Source organism: Dermochelys coriacea, chromosome 13 (genome assembly GCF_009764565.3).
Source record: "Dermochelys coriacea isolate rDerCor1 chromosome 13, rDerCor1.pri.v4, whole genome shotgun sequence".
NCBI classification, from domain to species: Eukaryota; Metazoa; Chordata; order Testudines; family Dermochelyidae; genus Dermochelys; species Dermochelys coriacea.
The window spans coordinates 16,880,948-16,902,195 of record NC_050080.1 but is presented as its reverse complement, the minus strand read 5'-3'; the positions used below and the strand labels follow the sequence as shown (position 1 = coordinate 16,902,195).

Below are 21,248 nucleotides of genomic sequence, written 5' to 3'. Positions count from 1 at the left end.
CTGGTAACACAGCATCACAGACTTTTCATGGACAAGGGCAGGTGTTGGGTAGCCATGCAGATCCTACATCATTGCCTCTACGGGAGTGGGAAGGAGTGAGCTGCATACCAGGGTCCACAGCAGAGGATACACAAGGGCTTCAGGATTTGGCCATATGCATTAAAAATTGACACATATTTGTTCAGAGACCAGCAAGCCTGGCAGTCAGGCTGTTCCACTCAGTGGATGGGTTAGGATACTGAGCTCATATACTAGCCGTGTAAATCCTGCACTTCTGCTGCCTTATTTAGACAAGTGCCAAATGCTGTAACAGCCTGAGAGGGAGGCCTCCTCCCTTCAGGGGTTTAGATGTGCTGCACTTCAGCATGTCTCAGGCAGATTGGAGCACGGACAAGGGCAGAAGGACATTGTCCTGTTTATCAGTTCTTGGGAATTGCAGTATTGAAGCACCTAGCCAGGGGGTATGTTTTGAACAAAAGGCACATCATAAAGGTATTAGCCTTAAGAATTTCATTAGCATCATTACTAGCTTTCAGGACCAGAGTCCTGATTTTTATTGTACCTGTTAAGCTAGCCACTTACATGTTGGAAAGGAGGAAGCAGAAGTGAATGTACCTGATCTAATTACAGCTGGGCCACTGTGGTTCTGCTCTGGAGAGTGGCAGATCTGCTTAGTGAGACACTGCAGCAGTGACAGCTGGTTACCTGAGACACAAAAATAATATTTTACCACTTTTTTACTCCTGTCAGCCCAGCAAAGCTGGCATAGCTCTGGGAGAGGGAGCTGGATTCCATGCTGGTTCAGGCATCACCAACATAATTGTCTGTTGTATTTCATTGGCACCTGTGCAAACCTAGTGAGGGCTATAGGACTGCCTAGGTGTCACTGAAGATAGAATTCAAAGATAGTGGGGTTGGACAGATGTGAGTGAGCCTTACAGAACTTTTATTACTGGCCTTGATATGTGAAAAGGAAAGAACCTCAGCTTGATTCTCAGGTGCCAGATTTAGTTGGGGGACTGGAATTATCAAAATATTGTTAAGGCCGGAGTCACCAGATAGCTCTGACACATATAGTCTTAATGTAAACACTTACAGTTTTCATGTTTGAGCAAGATTTTCGTCTTTGAAGAAATGCTGTATTGTTGTTAGTTTTGATATGTACTAGTCCTTTGAGAGAAGCTGTGGCAGATAGGAGAGAGTTTGCACTTGTTATGTTCACGGCATACACACAGTGATGTTAGATAAACATACCAAATACTCTTGCTGGAAGTCTGCAAAATAAAATTACTTTTATTCTTAGAATCCAAAATAACTCACAGTAACCAAAAACACACAGAGAGACAAAGCAGACTGCTCCCCAAAGCAGATAGGCACAACTCACCACACCTTTTTCTAGGCTGGCTCTTTCCAGACTGACTCTGTCTATGATTGTACTTTCCTATAGAGTCCCTAGCCTGAAAGCAGGAACAGGAATTACCACTCAGCTCTCTCAAACTGACAGCTTGCAGTTCCAACACAGTCCTCAATACACCACAGCTCTCTGCTTTATTCTCTATATTTTGAGGTAATCCTTGAGGCATAACTTGGCAGTAGTATAGGGCTGAGATTTCTAGAAGAAGGGATTGTATGCATGCTATTTGCAACTACCCCTATTCCAGGAATGATCTATAATCTACAGTAGTATATGTGAAAATAAACCAGGTTATACTTAGAATATACCCAGACTCTGTGTGACAGATTTCTCATCCCCTGGAAAGCTGATCCGCAAGGTCCCAGAATTTTGCTATTGCTGGGAAAAAGAGGCAATGATGGTAAACTCAGCACATGTAAAATCAGTACATTTCATCTGGATTCAATGAGAGACAATAAACTTGCAACCATTTTCAATTTTTTTCCCAGAATAGAACCAAAGTTTGATGTCATTGCTGTGAAGAGAAAAGCAGCTGTGTCCCTGAAAGTATCAGTCCTTATACACATCTTACAAATAGTGTCTGCTATGGAGTATAGCAGTTATTAAATATTGCCAGATGGGTGAAAAAGTTCCTATACATCTTATCTACTCATAGGTGATGAGCAAACTTCAAAGGTTCAGCACAGCCTGGCTAAGCATCCAGAACGAGCCAGATCCTCAGCCAGTGTACATCAGTGTCACTTCACTGAGTGATTTACACTCGTTAAGGCTCTACCCCCAGATGTTTATCCAGTGCTATCCCAACCTCTTGGGGCTGCAGAACTTGGGAGTGATCTCTCAGTAGCCCTTCTTGTGATATTTTAACACTTATTCCTTTCAGTCCCAGCTGAACACAGGTGGTGATGGTATGAAAATGAAAAATAATAATACTTGCCATTTATATTGCACCATTCATATGAAGATTGCAAAGTGCTTCACAAACTGCTAATGCCACCCAACAGCCCTATTAAAAATGTATAGTCTCATATCCTTATCAGGGATGGGGAAAGTGAGGCACAGGGAGTTTAAATGGCTCACCTAAGGTCATACAGGTTTCAGAGTAGCAGCCGTGTTAGTCTGTATTCGCAAAAAGAAAAGGAGTACTTGTGGCACCTTAGAGACTAACAAATTTGTTAGTCTCTAAGGTGCCACAAGTACTCCTTTTCTTTTTGCTAAGGTCATACAGGAAGTCTGTGGTTGAGCCAGAAACAGCTCAGATCCTTGGGCTCCGAGCCCTGTATCTTAGCTACATGACCACATACATGTCCCATAATGGGGGGGAAAAGTTCGCTGATCTTCGTGAACCTTCAAAATATATTTGCACTGGTTCTTTGTTAATATGAATCAATTTTCATATATATATGTAAGCAGAGGCAGTCACACTACAGATCAAAGGCAAGGTCTATTCTCTATCAGTTTAAGAGCCTATAACCCTAAAACCCTGGTGGCAGAATAAGATTCACAGCCACTTATCACCAGCTGAGGAGAGTCGCTTAAATAGTGCTCAGAGTAGCAGCAGTGTTAGTCTGTATTCGCAAAAAGAAAAGGAGTACTTGTGGCACCTTAGAGACTAACAAATAGTGCTGAAAATCTGAGCAGAGCCCACGACCAAAACTCCTTTATGTTCAGAGGACAATCACAGCTTCATGGAAGCAGGAATGTCCCATGGGCCAGCACCAGGCCAAACCTGGCCAGTACTTACCTTCTTCAGCCCACGAGGTCAAGCAGAGAGAGACTGTTGAAAAGCATGAGTTCTGGGAGGCTTCCAGGACAGCCCCTGTTATCACGATCCCTGGAAAGGGAGCAGCAACTAGCGGAGAATGGCGGGAAAGGCCAATGGATTTTTTAGAAATATTGTGAAACGCTCCGATTGTCTGGGCTGTTTCTAAGCTGCTTTGGAGCAGTGCGTTCCTCTGAGTCAACTGTTACTCTTATCAGGGTACAGCCGGAGTTACTGTGGCTGCGTTCTTTAAGCTGCCTGTCTGTCTGTTTCAGTACCAGCACTGTAGAAACGTGCAGGCAGGCTGGACTCCTACAGGCACAGATTGTCTCTGAGAGACAAGTAGCTGTGGGAGTCCAGGTAGTGTGCAAGTTAATGGCAGGGGGATGGTAACTTGGCCCACATCCTGTGCAGGGAAGTGAAGTAAGAACCTGGTCCATCTCTCAGTGGGGGCAATTTGGACCTTGGGCCTGGGATCTTGGTGCTGGGTGCACAAGTGGAGGCAAGCACTGTGCATTACCATGTCAGCGGGGAGGGGGTGAACAGGGAATGGCCAGATCTTGGCTCCATCCTACCCGCAACATATTGGCCAACACAGCTGAGTTTGCACTGTGGTGCAGTGCTTGCTGTCAGGGTAGACCAGCAGGATGTTACGCACACACACAGACACACACACAGACACACACCCCACTCCCCGCCAAGCATGGGGAAGCAGGGAGGGGTCTCTGACTCAGAAGGGTCTCTTGAGGAAGAGCACTTTATGCAGCAAGTGTTGCCCAGGGCTGTGCCTTAGAGGAACAATCTAGCCCTGCATGAATACAGCAAGAGAAAGCCAGTCACTGAACAGGGGCTGTGTTGGTTTATCTCAGCAGGGCTGTGTGGGCTGCTACTTTGTTTGAAGTGAGCTGGAGGTTCTTCGCCTGCTGCTGAGAATTAGCTCTGAGCTTGCCCTTTTCTATCTAATCTATCTGTCTGCACATTAATGCCATGCTCATCATCACTGCAGTAGCTGAGCGCCTTTTACATATCAATTTCTCTGATCCCTTTTCAAGGTGACACCATCTTCCACAGCCCGTGTGCTCAAGAAGCACGGCCATTTCCTAGGGCTGTGCAAGATCTAAGGGTGCAGATACTTTGCCCAGGAGATACAAGCTTGAAAGCCAAAGGTGTATGACAGCTCTGCCTCAGGCAGGCTGTTGTCTGTTCAAGCAGCACCCGCCGGGGGACACAGTGCCGTTGAGCAGGTACATACCGCCAGGAAATACACACTGCTCTGCTTTATAGCCACTGGTTGGGCTTGAGGAGAGCAAACAGGCCCACAGGCCTGGGGCCCACTGAGTTAGTCATTGTTCTTTGGCATCCCATTTGTCATCCTTCTGCAGGGACTTAAGCATGTGGCTGTACCTCAGGTGGGTGCTAAGCGAGCCCTCATTTCCTACTGGGCAGGCAGTTCAGGCAGGGAGCTGATATGGATTAGGGCCTTCAAGCATTCTAGGCAGCCCCCTATTCGCCCCAGTACCCTCTCCAACAATGCAAACTTTCATGCTCCATGCAAACACTTCACCCCACAAAGCCAAGGACCCACAAGGCTATATCAGGGTGGGGAGAAGGTATTATGGTGTGATGCAAAATTCCCCCAAACCACCTTACTGGATCCTCCTAACCCTGCCTGTCCCAGGAAGCAAAAGTGTCAGGGACCCCATCTACACTGGGAAATTTCAGCACTTCCCACCCCTGTTCCGTTGGTCTAGTGCTGGTGCAGTTCCCCTGATGAGAACAGTAGGGCAGACAGTGGGTGCAAATGTTTTTACCACTTGTTACGATCTGCTGCACCCAGAACAGCCATCTCAAAATACAAGGAAATTAAGACAAGAATCACAGGTAGGTGGCCAATCAAAACATGTAATAACCAGCAACAGCCTGAACAAAACATAATTACAGTCCAAATGGCAGGTATGTAGCAGCAACTGCACACACCTAATGCTATGTACACACACACACCCCCGCATGCACATGTGTGCAAACTGGACCACGGAGTTGAGGGAGCAGGCACCAAAAAACAAATAGGAACAGAGGGCAGGCAGCAATAAGGATACACACACCCCCGTCATTACACCACTGGGTCACCCTACCCTGCACATCTTGGAACACATTCTGTTTTTTAATAGACATGGACAAAGCTAGTCCACGCCAGCTTTTACGGACCAGATTAGCCGAGTGCACAATTTTGGAAGCTGCAGCTAGGAAGAAGGATAGGCTTGTGCTTAAGACCCCAGCTGTGGTATCAGGGACCTGAGCTCTGCCCTAAATTCCAGGGGCCTATGGACAAGTCACCTGATCTTTCTCTTCCTCACTGTCCCCATCTGTAAAGCAGGGCTGCCAATCCCTAACCATCTCAGAAGGGCTCTTTGCGGCTTAATTCATTCCAAGGCATTAAAAGCCGTCAGCTCCTTGGAAGGACACCGCCATAGCAGTGTGTATATGATGATGATGATGTGGCCCTTCAAGCCTGCATGACAAAAACTCTGGAGTGGTGAAAATATTTTAACTGTGAACACGACTGCAGCAGAAAACAGTCTTTGTGAGAAGGCACATGGGAGAGTCATGCTCTGTAAATCATCTTCTCTGCTCTCTGCATGTGTCTTGCAAGCTCTTCGCAGGGTCTGCTGCAGCAGAGCCTTGTGCCCGCTACGTGGGATCAATGTCTAGACACCTCCCAACAATACACTGAGACATTGTTTTTAACATGCTTGGCCTTGAGGTGTGCTTTCCCTCCGTTCCATAGCTGTTTATTTTGCTCTCGCCGTCCTACATACGTTATCTTTGTTCATGTATCAATATTCCCTCCAGGTAACAAGGGAGATTTCACTTGTAAGGGACTGAAGCCAAACTGCTCATCGCAAGAATTCACACCTTAGGTTAAGCAAACACAGAAGCAACACACAGCTTCCACAACAATCGGTCCCTTCAGCTGACACCTCAGCTTGGGTGTTTTGGTGCAGCTGGTTTATAATGGTGCATAACCAGAGCATGTCAATGGGGTTACTTCAAACTCATCCAACCGGCTGATAATGATAAGGTAATCTGAATGGCTCCACTGAGTAGACTAATGAGGGATGCTACCTTCAGAAGCTAGATTGTTCTAGCTATGAATAGATACAGAACAGGAAAGCAGTAGCAGCAATGCTTCTTTTTACAGTGGGGGAATGTGTCTAGGTTTAAAGGCTCCAAAGTACCTACCACATGTTATAATTGGGTCTGACCCTAATGCGCAACCTGGCTTCCAGGAACAGGAGAGAACAACAGCTGGTGCGGGGGAGGGAGCTGCTTTATACAGAGAGGGACAAACACACATAACTGTCAAGAGGTCAGCCCCTCTCACACAGGCCGTGCAAGTCTGCCGTGCTCTCCGCCTGCCCAGGAGTCAATTTGGGCCAAAGGCCCAGCACCAGGGACACACGAGCATTATGGACAGAGGAAGCTTCCCTTATAAAATGAGAGGCAGGGCTAATTATCCAGTGGTTAGGGCACTAGCCTAAGTCTTGGAAGGCCTAGGTTCAAGTTTCTGCTCTGCCACAGATTTCCTCTCTGACCGCTTGGGCAAGTCATTTAGGGCCAGGTTTTAGGCACCTAAAGATGCAGCTCAGAGCTTTTGAAAATCCCACTCGTTGCCCACCTGGATCATTTGGTGCACTGAAAATCTGGCCTCTCGTCTCTCTGTGCCTCCATTCCCACCTGTAAAATGGGAATCATGGCACTTGCAAAGGGCATTGGGAGGATGAATACTTTTGTTCTGTGTTTGTCCATACTGTGACTGGGGCTCCTAGGCTGTACTGCATAATAAAGAATTACCACTACTAATAATAAATGCATTAAAGATTGTGAGTCGCTCAGATAATGGGAGTCTGATAAGAAGCTTAGCTAGATAAAGACAACCGGACAGTATTGTGCAGTAACGGACCACAATAAGTTACAGCTCCTTGCCTTCACCTTCCAGGCCCCACACCACCCCATCCTGCACATGCCTCCACCCTCCCTCCTGTACCCCATTGGCCTGGCAGCAGTCTAGCCGCAGGATGCTGTAGTCCACGGGGATGGAAGCCTTGGAGTTTATTCAAAGTTTATCCTGTTGCTCTTTTCATTGGCTGGGGAAACAATAGCCAGGGTCAGAGCTTAGTGGGACTGAGCAGGTAAAACAGAGGGGTCAAGAAGATAAACACGTTCCAAATTGGCAGCACTGAGGCCCAAGGCCAGAGCTCTTTCAGGGATTAGGTCCCCGGTGCTTTGTATGAGTCACATATTTTCCTACTTACCAATAGTAATCTAGGCAGGCTCACTGACACAGCGCGGCAGGAAAGCCCAATCGTTCTAATGGAGACATCGCATGAGGGTGAATGTAACAGCAACTGGCAGGAAGAGATGCGCTGAGATATAACCACAGAGCTAGTGTCCATATGGAAACTTTAGCTGGGCACTGGACACCCAGCCTGTGTCAGTGCCTAGGGTACATGCATGTTCCTTAGCATATTGTAAATATGCATATGCACCGCTTGTCTTTCCTTTGTAACCACAGGAAGAGTCGAAACCACACACTGTCTGGACCGGGGAGAAGTGGAAATCTCTCAGAAATGTGTGTTAAGGTTAGTCCCCTCGCACCCTCATTGTATGCACTTCCAAAGGCATATTTCATACATGGCCATGACCTACCTACCCATCTTCTCTGGGCTGGGTACTCATCATGGATACACCATCCGTAGGCTCCTTTCACCAGGAGAACAGAGAAGGAGAATTGGACAAGAACAGTCAGAAAAATTCAGTGACTGGCCATAGAAAATTACTCATAATGCCCTGTGAAAAGCAGATCCTAAATGGCAATTCTGTACACAAAAGCATGCATGCAATTGCGTGTCTAATTTGCTCATGCAGTAACTACAGTTGCCCAAGCAAAGTGGGTAGTTGCCCATACAAACCAGCTGGTTAGACATGTGCCAGTAACTGATCAGCTGAATGTCAGATCGCCTGCACATTCACTGGAATTATGCACAAACGCGTGCATGATTTTCACATAAATGTACTTTGTATTTATAAAGAACTTTAAAAAATAAGGATCATTCTGAGGAGTCAGGAGGGAAAAGAGCTCAGAGGAGACCCAGCAATAACGGATGAGTCATTCCAACATTATGGGCCTGATTCCAGAATCTGGCTGTGCAGTACTTAGTGCAGGAGCTGAGCTGTGTGGAGGACGTGGCTCTAAGCCACCTTCCCGCTCTCCTGATCGTTGGCTTAAGGATTTAGAGCATTCTGCTGGCCAAGGATCAGCAGAAGGCCCCAGCTCCACCCCTCATGTCCCTTATCCTCCCTACATCTTGTGAGAGGAGATCGGTAAGTGGCATAGAGCCAGCTGTGCTGGCTTTACATCCCCCAAGGATTCCCCTACATCTGGGAAGCCTCTCCATCCTCTTTGGGCAATTGTCCACCTTCTTTGGGCCACCAGAGCAGCACAAAGAGGAGAGAGGAAGGGGCCAAGCCTGGTTCTATAATTGGTATGATAAGAATATGAGCTACACAGGCTGTAATGGACACCACAGTGAGTGTAGGAGAAGAGGACCCAGGACTTATTACAATAGGAACAGACATGGCTGAAATAATGGAAAGGCCTGTACTTTACCAACGTGCTTCCCTCTGATCCAGACGCTTATGTTGTCTCTGCATTGAGAAAATACAGACACCCACGGCTCACATGCGATGCGAGGAACTTCCAAATGGTTTAGATATGCCTGCTCATGTTGCAACTCATGACCAAAGGCTGCTTGTTTCAAAACAAACCACACTTGACGTCACCACACAGCTGGAAAAAGAGTGGTTTTTTTTTTTCAGAACACAGCAAATAGCCACAGAGATCTTTGAAGCTGGGTTACGAGCAGCCTCTTCAGCAGTTATGAAACTAAATCAACGTTAGCTGGTGTTTGTGATGGGCGGGGAGCTTTGTGCAATCCTTGTGGTGCAGGAGAACATCGTCAAAGTAACAGGATGAATGCTAGTGGAGGGGAAAGCTGATCAGTAAGGTGCTGTCCAGTTGAAGGCACTCACCATCACACAGGATGAAGCCCAGGGGTTCACAGGGTCAGTTATGAGAAGTACCCAAGTGGTCAGATGACACTACAGATTCCAACACACCCATGAGAGCGTAGTCTGAGACTTACACACCAGTCGATTCCAAAACACTCACTGCCACTAGATGTCACTGAGGCCAAGAGCTTTGTAGGATTCAGAAGAAGATTAAACAGGAGAGCACCCAGTTACATTAATAGGATTAAACAGTTATATTAAGGATCTTCAGGTTCTGTTGGCTCAAGCCAACAATTAAGTGTCTGAGATTAGGTAGACAGTTCCCCTAGGGGCTAGTTATTTCTTCATTGTCCTCTGTGGGGTTTCTTGCCCCTTCCTCTGAAGCATAGGGCAGTGGCCATTGTCAGAGACAAGATATGGGACTGGATGGACCCTGGTTTTGATCAGTAGGGCATTTCCTGTGTTCCTATATTGCTCTTATTGTAGGTTCCAATATGCACGTGATGCCATGCTATTAATCTAAGGCTCTTATATGGCCTCCATTACCATAATGTCTGAGTGCCTCACAACCTTTAATGTGTTTATGCTCACAATACCCCTGTGAAATAGGACTGTGCAGTTATCCCATTTTGTAGCTGGGGAACTGAGGCACAGAGAGGCTAAGTGACTTGCCCCAGGTCACATAGAACATCTGTGGAAAAGCAGGGAGTTGAACCCAGGTTTTCTCAGTTCCAGGCAAATGCACTAAGCACCGGGTGATCATTCCTCTCTCAGTTAGAACAAGGAATATGCTGGAGTGGATCCTGCAGCTTTATAAGGCTGTGTTCTTCCCAGGGTCCATGGGAAATAGCAGGGCCAACATGGCAATTGATTTTCGATTCTTTCCCTGGGGGGTTTTTTCACTGCACAGTTTCAGCATGTTTGAAATCCCATGCTGCTCTTTTGGCTTCCAGGTAAAGAACGCGTCTCTGCAAGCATCCCAGAGGCCTTTGCAGGTGCTTCATCTGCATTTGTGCATCCTTCCTGGGATCTGGAGCCCATTCAGCAAGAGAACCTGGGCCAAGAACTGCTTGACACTCACTTAACTGTTCTTTGTGAGCTGTGGCCCGCCCCGCCGACCCCCGGATGTGGCTGAGCTTCCAGCCTTGCCCTCACCTCTCCATGCCTCTTAGGCTCTGTACCAGTGAGCAGATGCAGCAGAGGGTGATGACACAGCAAGGATCTGACCCAATACTGTCTGCTGCCAATTCTCACTCCGCTCTAAGGCAGTCTATTAGATCAACGCCTGGCAATCTCAGCCTCTGGTTTACGGACTAAGGGCTCTATCCTGCAAGGTGCTGAGCTCCTTCTACTCTCCTTGTATTAGCCACCCAGCACCTTACAGGATCAGGCCCTGAATCTAACCAAAGGCCACATGTTCCAGTGTTAGCATTCCATTTTCACCCTGTGCGGAGACCGGCTTACACTCTCCAGGGTAGGCAGTCGGGAGTTTTTCTTTTACTTTGGCCAACATTGAGCCCCCGGCTTGTAAACTAAAATCTAGTTGATTTGCGTTTTCCATGGGCAGCTTAGAGTCATGGACAATTCATTCTCCACACATCTCTAATTAAAATGCTGCCCAGCAGGCTAAACAGGGCTGGGAATTAGCCAAATGTCCCCCTGGCCAGGTTGGGTCAGGAAGGCCCAATGTGGGTTGAATTTTGGGTGTAGTATCACTTACCCTGCTGCATCCAAAGCACAGGGCAACATGGATAGGAGACCTTTCAGGACATGGAAGATTTGAAAGCTCTGAGCAAAGGTGAAGTGCAGCCACTCAGGAAGGAATCCTGCAAATTAAGGGCCTGATCCAAATCCAACAAAGTCTTTCCATTTCCTTGGGATCAGGGGCTAAATGCTGTTCCAAAGTGGAAGCAGTGACTTGGATTCCCGCAATATATTTATTTCAATACATACATGCAGAAAGAGCTCCCTGGAACCTGCGGCCAGCTTTTTGGGGCACTAGCCCTACAGGGCACTTATTGATTTTTCCCTTTTAATTCTGGTTAGCTACAGAAACAGGGGATCTGATTAAGCTGTAGACTGTCAAAGCTGGGTTGGGCGAGGCCTGTCAGGTGCAGCAGGTAGGCTGCTGGTTTTTCAAGCATACAGAGGATGGCGGTATAGTAAAACTAGCTGGATAGACCTGGAATTCAGGCTCCCCAAAATAAACAGTGACTGTAGCTATAAGCAGGGGAGGTTGTTAAATGAAGGAACCCTTCACACAGACCGTGGGACAGAGTTTTCACCGACAAGAGGCATTTGCTCATGCAGTTGCAGTTTCTGTGCACACAAATTAGCCGCACACAGCTGAGCACATTTTGCACATGGAGGTGTGTGCAATCTGGCCGTTTAATCAGCTAGCAGTGTGCCTGCTACCCAGACAGAGTCTGGCATTTATCTGGACACAGAGGCCAACTGAAATATGAAGTATTTTTATGTTTGTTTAGGAAATACCGCAACTGCAAAACACCCATTGCTACCTACACCCATGTACACACACACATTCAGAAATTCAGTCATGTACACACACTCAATCTTACTCATAGCGTCATAATCACACACATACACATACACACACAGGAATACACACATACATCACAGATTTGGCATCATTTAGACTCATCACATGCGTAGTACACATATACAGCACAATTCATGTTCCTATATTCCTCACGCATACACCATGTACAGTACATCATCATTCATGCACACGCACACACACAGAGCCTCACTTCCTGGAACAGTCATTTGGCACCAGCCAAAATTTTATGTGTATAGAAAGCTGCTCCCACTTTCAAGACAATCCCTCTTATATTTCCCATTAATCTAACTGCTGCTGTCCCCGTTCGGAAAGTGCTTTCACAGAACTACTTTATTACATTTCCGATGGGAAGGTTTTAGCCTTGGGTTTCTTGCTTTTGTGTGTTGTTTTTTAAGCATTGCATTCTGCTTCGGGACTAAGGAAAGCAGACAATTGGGGGAGGAGAATGGGGGCTACGAGAGAATTGGTTACATTTCCAGCTTTGCTAATGAGAACTCCAAATGTGCTCGGTGGGCTGCTCTCAGCATGGAGCTCTCAGCAGTGAAGACAGCCAGGGCCATTTTAATCATTTCCAGATTTGTGTGGGAGGTCAGGGCCCTGGGGTGCCGCTCCATGTCAGTTTTATAAACACTGCAGTTTTTCCAGATGGTCTCTGGCTCCAGCCTGGCTAGCAGGTTGATTGGGCCAGACCAAAATAACAACAGGTGGAGAACAGGCCATGACTGCCTGACGCTATCTCCTTTTTCCATCTATTCCCCAAAAGATTTTTTTTTTCTTTGCAGAAAACAATTAACATTTGCTGGTGCAGATCTGCGGGGGCAGCCGTGGGGAGGCCAGCTCCAAGGTCCACACCTTTGCATCGAGTGCAAGTGCAACCTGTGTCTCTGTATGCCAGGTCCTTGCCAGGACTGGGTGTGACTTGAAGGCCAACCACACTCCTGGAATCACATGTTCCTTTGTGTTTGGGTTTCTTTCTTTGCTTGGCTGTTTGACTTTACCCAGCACAGCCCCTATGCCAAGCACCATACAAACACTCACAATGCTGTCCACACAAATGCACAAATTGGGGGGAAACCGAGGCACACTGTTGCCTAGGGCCAGATTTGTCAAAAATGTTAAAGGAATGAAAACATTGTATACGAAATGCATGTTCGGTTGTGTATCTAATTTGCATACACAGACACAAAAGTTAAGCATATAAATGGAGGAATTAGGCTTCCAAATTGGGTGGTGAGCCATACCAGTGTACAACTGACCATTTTGCACTTGCAGTCACAGCAATTGCACGAATTGGTTCTGCAGCCAAGCGTGCCTTTTGGACGTACATTTGTATGCCTAAATATTTTGAAAATCTGGCACTATATATATATATATGTCTTGCCCAAGGCTAAACCACAAAGTTACAAAGTCCAGAGTAGAAAATGGACTTCCTGCTTTCCAAAGACCGCCACTGCTTGTTCCATAGACAAGGGCATTAAAAAAGGGGAGGCTTTTCATCTATCCACACTGATACAACGGTCCCGCTTTTGCAGGAGCAATCAACCAAACATAACAGATTCCATCCCAAAATTGAGGATGCAGCCATTTCCACATGCAAAACATGTGCAAAGTGTAGGTCAGACAGAGCTGCCCATTCACTCCTCAGTTTCTCTCTCTCTTATTGGCATTAGTAAACTGCAGCAGCTCAAAGCACCCAATTAGACCCAAGGCATCAGGGATTCAACTTGAAGAGAAAGAACCCCTCTCTCCCTCAGCTGCTTTATCTTGAGGATTTTCTGTTGTTTCCTGGCTAGGGAGCTGACTCAGCAGATCAACTGCCAAGATTCAGACCAACAGACTTTATTCCATGACTGGATCTCAATCTTTACTCTTCTGGGTCCTACAGTGACATTCCTCCTTCATCTTTTTCATTAACTCTATAGGAATGTAGTGCCAAATTGATCACCCCGGAGTAGAAGTCTGCAGTGTACATTTCCAGGGCTGAGAGGCAAAACTCAGTCTCCATGGCACATCCACTCCTTTGCTTCTCCACTGAGACAGCCAGCAAGGGTGCCCCACTAGTGCCATTAGTTTTGGTGGCTTTGTGTTGTGGACACTTGTCCACCAGGAACTGCTCTGAGACCCATCAGTTAGAGGGTAGGGGTATATTTCAAGAGTCAGTGGGTGAGATTCTGTGGCCTGCAATCTGTACAGGCTCAGATTAGATGATCATTATGGTCCCTTCTGGCTTTAAAGTCTATGAGCTCATCCTGGACTGGGCTAGATTTGAACCATCAGCCCCACGTCAACAGGCTATTAGTAAATCCCAGCTCTCTGTAATTTTAGATTTTACAAAAAATGTTAGATTTTGTCCTCCCCCCTCGTCCAAATTTTGGATTATTCTTCTTTATTTTCCACCCTAGTTCTAGACTTTGAGTTTATGGCTCTCGTGCCACTGAAAGGCAAATCAATCTCCTGCCAGCTGTGTGGAAGCTGACATTTGGTACTGTGGGCTCCACAAACTAGCTTCTTAATACCAGTCACAGCAGTAATTCCGTAGCAGGCAGTGTAGGAAGTGTCTGTTAAACTGGGACGTCAGGTTAATATCTGAGGTCTGGCGCAATCCTGCCCTCTGAGTCCATGTGCTCTGGCAAGTACCGTGGGGCCCTGTACTGTAAAGCCTCAAGGATTCAAATGCCAGGGGGTACACGGAATATGTTCCAATGGCGGCAGGTTTGTAGAGTCATGAGATTTCCCCGGTAACTCAGATAGACTGGCTAACACAATCCTGTTTGGGTGATTATAGAGTTTGGATAGTCAAGGTTATTCTGTACTGTCCTTGATCCACAGCAAAAGTCTCATTGATCTCATGGGGCTGCTATAAACACATCAGGCCAGCTCCTCAGCTGGTGTGAAACAGCATGGCTCCATTATGGCCAATGGAGCTACATCGATTTTCATCAGCCACAGACTAGCCCATCACATTCTGCAGCTCCAAGCAGAAAGATAGGAGTTGAGGGTTGTCTTAATAGATACCTGGAAAACCACTGTTTTCAACTACACTCAGACTGATCTGAACTTCACAGACAGGACTATTTCACATTTGCCTTACCGTGAAAGAGGCTCTGTGGGCCAAATCCTCATACCCAGGAGGTGGAGTTTTGGCCACAGGTCATAAAATGCCTGTGGGTGTAAATTAGAAAGCGTATGTTATGCACTGTTGCATACCAAGCCAAGTACTTACTCATGTCTGCAGCTGCTCATTTTAGACATCTAACAGCAGCAAGTGTAGTTTACTCATGCAAGCTCCTGGGGTGAAACTACACAGGTACAAGGCCTGAATTAAAAAAAATAAAAAAGAGCTCTGCAATCATGCATAAAAAGCCTTCACCTAACTTGTGCAAACAGTGCACATCAGTTCACAAGTAAATGTATCTAATTAGCCATCTGTGCTTTCTATTGCCACAACTGTGGTCATTTCAGGTGCAAAATGAGCATGCAAGACATGCACACACTTTTTGGGCCTCTGCTCTAAATATCTGGGCCATAGTATTTGCTGGCTGAACAGTAAGGATCTGTAGTTGAAACGTTCCAAAGGGGCCTCAGCCAGGCCTCCGAGGGTGATATTTTCAAAAGTACTTTGGAGAGTTAGGCACCCAGACCCATATCCTCACAGACATTTAAGTGCCTAGCTCCTATGTAACTAAATACCTTTGAAAATCTGGACCCCAGTTCCTACTGACGTTCAATAGGAGTTAGGCACCCAATACCCTGAGGCACTTTTGAAAAATCTGTTTTGCCGATTTGCCCTCATAGATCTTCATTTTCCAGAAGAACGTCAAAGCTCAATTAATCAGGATATTTTCCCATTCTCAGCCCTAACACTAACCTCTTTCTACAGATTACAGATTTCTTCCATAGAAAATAGTCCCCTTACGCCTAAAACACACTGACTCAGAAGAATGTAAGTCCTCCATTGTTAATTACACAATCCCAGGGTAAATATAGCTCTGTCCTTTCCCTGTAATTTGTATAAATTGCTTACAATGTTGCAATTTAGTATTTATGTCCAATTTATTTTGTGTTGATTAATGGAAAAGAGGTTTCCTCCTGTGACCAATAAAAAAGCACTTGCAGGCAAAGAGCCCCATATAAGGAGGCTGCAAGGGGGCTCTGCTCTGTCAAACTGCACACAATCCCACAAGCATGTCCTTCAGGGGTCTGCCAGCTGCGCCCAGGAGACAGCCAGTTTACCCAGTGGTTTGTGTGACAGAAGAATTTCCTTGCCTGTTATCACATGGAAACCTCCCCCAGTGCAAAAGCAGCAAAAATGGGAATGAAACATTCATTACTGAATGTATGTTTTTGTATATGCAATTTCCATGAGGCAGGGGAGCAATTGCACATCTAGTTTGCATACATAATCATAATGATTGCATGGACAAATCCACTGCATGTACAGGCAAATGGCCATTTGGGTCAATTTGTATAAGCAACATACCCATGTGGGGGGGGGGAAGAGTGTATATATATGTGTGTGAGAGAGAGAGAAATAGTCACAAAATAGGTAAATAGATTCACTTCTGCCACAGCTACATTTATGCACACACACACAAAGCCAAACAAACAAAAAGCTCAACCACAGCAGGAAATCTATCCCGAAAATCAACGAGGAAATCTATCTTGTCTGCTTCATTAAGAAATCTAGGGAATTTAGAACCTTATACTTTGCATTTTTGACTGTCTCCTAAAATGGAAATTATGAATTTCCGCACTTTAGGGTCTGGAAAGCTTTACTCTGGGAGTTATGCAGGAAAGCAAATCTGGAAACTCTCAAAGCTGGTGTGTTAGCTGTGGTAGATTCCTCTCTCTCCTTTCCCCCCAGCCTTTTGCTAGTGTTATTGGTTGTTTAGGATCCCCAGTTGTGCCACGTCTGAATAGGCCCCAAGCCTGAGAACACTTACATGCCTAACTTTACTCATGTGAGCAACCTAATTTAAATCAGTGATCCTACTCACATAAGTACAACTACATGTGTGTAAGCATTTGCAGTATCCAGGGATCTGGGTTGCTAGCTCATCATGGCAGAGAACAGGTCTCTACTTCTTTCTGTGAAGTACCTAGCACACTCAGAATAATAAATACATACTTTTGCACTCATAGATTATTTTCTCCTCAGAATTTAAAGCACTTTACACAAGTATGTAAGTAAGTGAGACACAGAGAGGTTAAGTGACTTGACCAAGGTCACCCAGTGATTCAGTGGCAGAGTCAGGAATAGAACTAAAGGTTCCTATGCCCAACCTCTAACCCCTGGACCCTTGAAAGTATTAACAAATAAAATCAGAGTTTGGTTTGCAGAGGGAGGCTCCCCACATCCCTCCCCCTTTACACTGGTCATTTTAATGATCTCTAACTTTTCCCTGACATATGGAGGTCAGCTCTTGTCTCTCCGCAGCAATGGCAGTTCCACCACCTACTTGGGCAGCTTGTTCCACTGCCCTGACTGTCGAAGGGAGCCATAGAACGTTAGCTGATATTTTACTGAAGGGCTCCCTGCTGCAGCTTAAACCCTTGTTCTCGCCTTAGGGCCACATCCTGGTACCACAGAACTCATGGCAAAACTCCCTTTGACTTCAATAAAACTAGGACTTGGCCTAGTGAGAATAAATGCTAATCCCTGATCTTGCCACACCTGTAGGCAGTGTGAGCTATAATATCTGTATATTTTTTGTCAACACTTCTGAAGTTTGAGCAGCTGTTGCCCCACATTCCACAACGGAAGCCCATAATGATTTCTTCTGTTACTGGCACTCGTAACTCTCTAGGTCTTAACACCCAGAAAACACTAGTCTCTGGCAAATGCTATTTTCAGGCATAAAGGGATTGTTCATATAAAATCAGAGCATTTCTTTAGAAAGGTTCTGAAGCTACATAAATCAAGCTACCCACGCAGCCCACAGCCAACACCACAAGGAGCTATCGGAAATGACACACAGTAGATCTTTCTCCAGAACCGTGTCGGGTGGAAATTGCATCATTTGTGCATGAAGGACAGGAAAGTGGGCTCCAGTTTTTATGAAGATGCTGAATAAAAAGAACCTCCCTCACTAGAAATAAATGTTTCAATGACAGGTGGCTCCATGGTAGTTGCATACATTGATACGGCAAAACACAAAATGCAACATTCTGGCCCCACTGAAGTCTATGGCAAAATTCCCATTAACGTCAGTGGGGACAGCATGTCAACTAAACTCTCCAGAAAATGACCCAGTGTCTCCTTGTTACCTCATGAGCTATTGGGAACCTCCCATCTAATATGGGGGTGTGTGAATGGATGCAGTAATTCATGCTGTGATACCAGGCCAAGGTTTTTAAAAGTGACGAGTGATATTAGGTGGTTCAATTTTTAGGTGCTCATCTCGAGATGCCTTAAAAGAGACCTGATCTTCAGAAAGTGCTGAGTGCCCCCTCTCTGAAAATCAGACCTCCTCAAGGCATCTCTCAATGGGCTTTGAAAAACGGAGCCACTCAAAATCACCAGTCACTTTGGGAAATCTTGGCCAACAGGGTCCACCCACCAGCTCCTCATTGGAGAGGTGGGGATTCAGCCACCTGCCTTGCTACCTGATAGCAGATGGGATTTAGTAACAGTATTTAACCCTTGAAATTGGGGCTCATAGATTTGACATTGAGACAGACACTGAAGGCTCCCCTTCAAGGAATGCCACTGGGGGGGGGGTATGAATGAAACCGTACATGCTCAGAGTCTCAGCATTTGCACTTGCAGTCAAGGCAGAATCCATTCCCCCAGCCCAGTGAGGAATGGGCTAGTAAAGCTGAGATCCTGTCCTGAACTGTTGCCTAGCTTTGCTGTGCCCTGGAAAGCCCTCTTTCAGGAAAGTGGGAAATACATGCTTCATTTTAAGCATATTAAATCCCATTGGCGTCAATGGAACTTAAGCGTGTGCTTTAGTGCTTTCCAGAATGGATGCTTTAAAGAGCTGGGATGTTTCACTCCAGAAGTGCAATACCTGGACACAGGGGATTCTTCGGGGGTGAATGGCAGTGTCAGCAATGACATATTTATCATTCTTCTCTGCAAAGTCAATATACGGTTGAACTGAACATTGGAAAATATAAACATTGCTATGGACTTGGGTTTCTGACACCCCCAGTTTGGATGACTGCTGCCACCATCATGCTTTGCACCTCCAAATGTTACCTCAGATAACCCCTTCGCTCTGATCCCTTCTTTCAAGGACCCTGTCCCCAAGAGTAGGGGGCTCACTAATAAATACGGTGGATGCTTTTTGAAGGCCACTGCAGGAAAAGCCAGTCACCACAGCTCCACTCCAGACTGTATTAAGAACTCTTACTTTATTAATTACAAGTAAGCCTATGAATGAATGAATTTAGAGTCCCCTCCTGGAACCATCAGCCAGGTCCCGGAACAACCCAGCTGTAACTGGCAAGCCTCAACACTCTCTGCAAAAAGTTCTTTTATGTAGTACAATTATTATCTATATATGCACATATATACAGTGTGTGTGTGTGTATCTACACTTCCCATTCCTCTAGGCTTAGCACGGAGAGTGGGAGAAACAGAGGCTGTTTCTTTTATTAGACAAAAGAAAAATAATGAAGGACGGACATAGGAAGCCCACACATTGAGCCACCCTCTTGGAATATTCTACCAAGCTCTGTTCCCATGCTGCTTCCAGAAACTCAGGCTAGCATCCCTTATTGGTTGCACCTGGCTGCTATTAACTATTCAATCAAAAAGGGATCAAAAGCCAGATATAACTAATTCAGAGGAACTTTTTTACACAACAAACGCTGTTAGTTTTTTGGTGGGTTTTTTTTAAAGCTAACTCTGGCCTTTGTTAAAACAAGCAAGATTTTTCTCTGCTTCAAAAAGCAGGAGGTGACTCAAACACATTTATAACTGGCTGAAAGGAGCCAATTACAATATTATAAAAAAAATTATAATACAAACTAGGACCAATTGCTATCCCCGGGAAAAATCAGGAGATTGTTGGTTGGGAGGCGGGACACAGCTCACATGAAATATTAGAACCATCCTAGAACCTTCACCCAAACTGAACCTCAACTAAAACTTTGTGGGGGGGAGGGAAGGGAAGGAAGAATAATTATAAATATATTATTGCTGACAGTGCCATTCACCCCCAAATACTGTCTGTGTCTAGGTGTCTAAAAACTTGGGTTATATTTTTTCTACTCTGTTTTTTTTCATTGTCTTGGGGTTTGGTGTTTCCTCGTTCTGGATGAGATGACATAAGAATTGCCAAACTGGGTCAGACCAATGGGTCATCTAGCCCAGTATTCTGTCTTCTGACAGTGGCCAGTGCCAAATGTTTCAGAGGGAATGAACAGAACAGGGGAATTTTGAGTGATCCATCACCTGTCATCCAGTCTGAACTTCTGGCACTCAGAGGCTTAGGGACATCCAGAGCATGGGGTTCCGTCCCTGACCATCTTGGCTAACAGCCACTGATGGATCTATCCTTCATGAACTTACCTACTTCTTTTTTGAACCTAGTTATACTTTTGGCCTTCACAATATCCCATTGCAATGAGTTCCACACGTTGACTGTGTATGGTGTGAATCATTATATGTTGAATGGCATAATGAGAAAGCTTAGTCTTGTGAAATTTCCAGCCTAGTTTGGGAACCTTGGAAAGTTCAGAGAGCTGAGATAAGTAGCCAAACCTTGGGGCACTTATCTGGACCAAACAGAATTGCTGAACCTTTTTAGGTTCAACCATAATTAAGGGCCACATCAGCCCACATGTGAGAGATACCTGCACAAGATACGGGTCAGTCGTTGTGCTCCCACCCATGGAGCTTTCACTTCATCCTTGCATTGATGGAGGTTCTTCCTATCCCTAGAAGAATGGGCAAAGAGGTTCATCCTAAACCCATGGATGTCGCAAGATCTGTATGTATCTTGGGAGAACTGCAATAGGCTTGATGCTTCCTTCCTCTCCTATCCCCCACTTATTATTATTTTTTAACATTTATGTTGTGATGGGTGCTCAGAGGCCTCAAAGAAGTTGAGGCCTCATTGTGCTAGGTGCTGTGCAGAAATACAGTAAGAGACAGTCCCATAGCAGCATACTTCCTCGTGAACAACAGAAATGCACTTTTTGAATGAACATTTCCTAGCATCCCCAACCCCAGGTGCCACCCTAAGAAATGCTAATTATTCTCTTTGCTGGCCAAAGGACAGAAATATTGATATATCTTTCAGCTCAGTTATGAATAGGGTTGTTGGTTACCCACAGCACATCCCAAGCCCAATTCAACCAAAGCTATTGCCAGGGAGATGTCTGATCTCCATATTGCAGGATGGATGATGAAGGAGTGGGAGAGGAACTGAAGAAACAATGAAGATGGTAAAGATCCATTGGGCTGACATGTT

The 21,248-nt window shown here is 45.7% G+C and overlaps 1 long non-coding RNA gene across 1 annotated transcript; it reads right to left on the bottom strand.

The window, feature by feature from the left end:
- Positions 1 to 710: 710 nt before the first annotated feature.
- LOC122456529 lies at positions 711 to 20,706 on the bottom strand. Its single transcript, XR_006275465.1, has 3 exons — positions 20,629 to 20,706; positions 15,047 to 15,139; positions 711 to 1,457 (listed from the first exon to the last, which is right to left on the bottom strand). It is a non-coding gene; the product is annotated as an uncharacterized LOC122456529 (long non-coding RNA).
- Between the last annotated feature and the right edge of the window lie 542 nt (positions 20,707 to 21,248).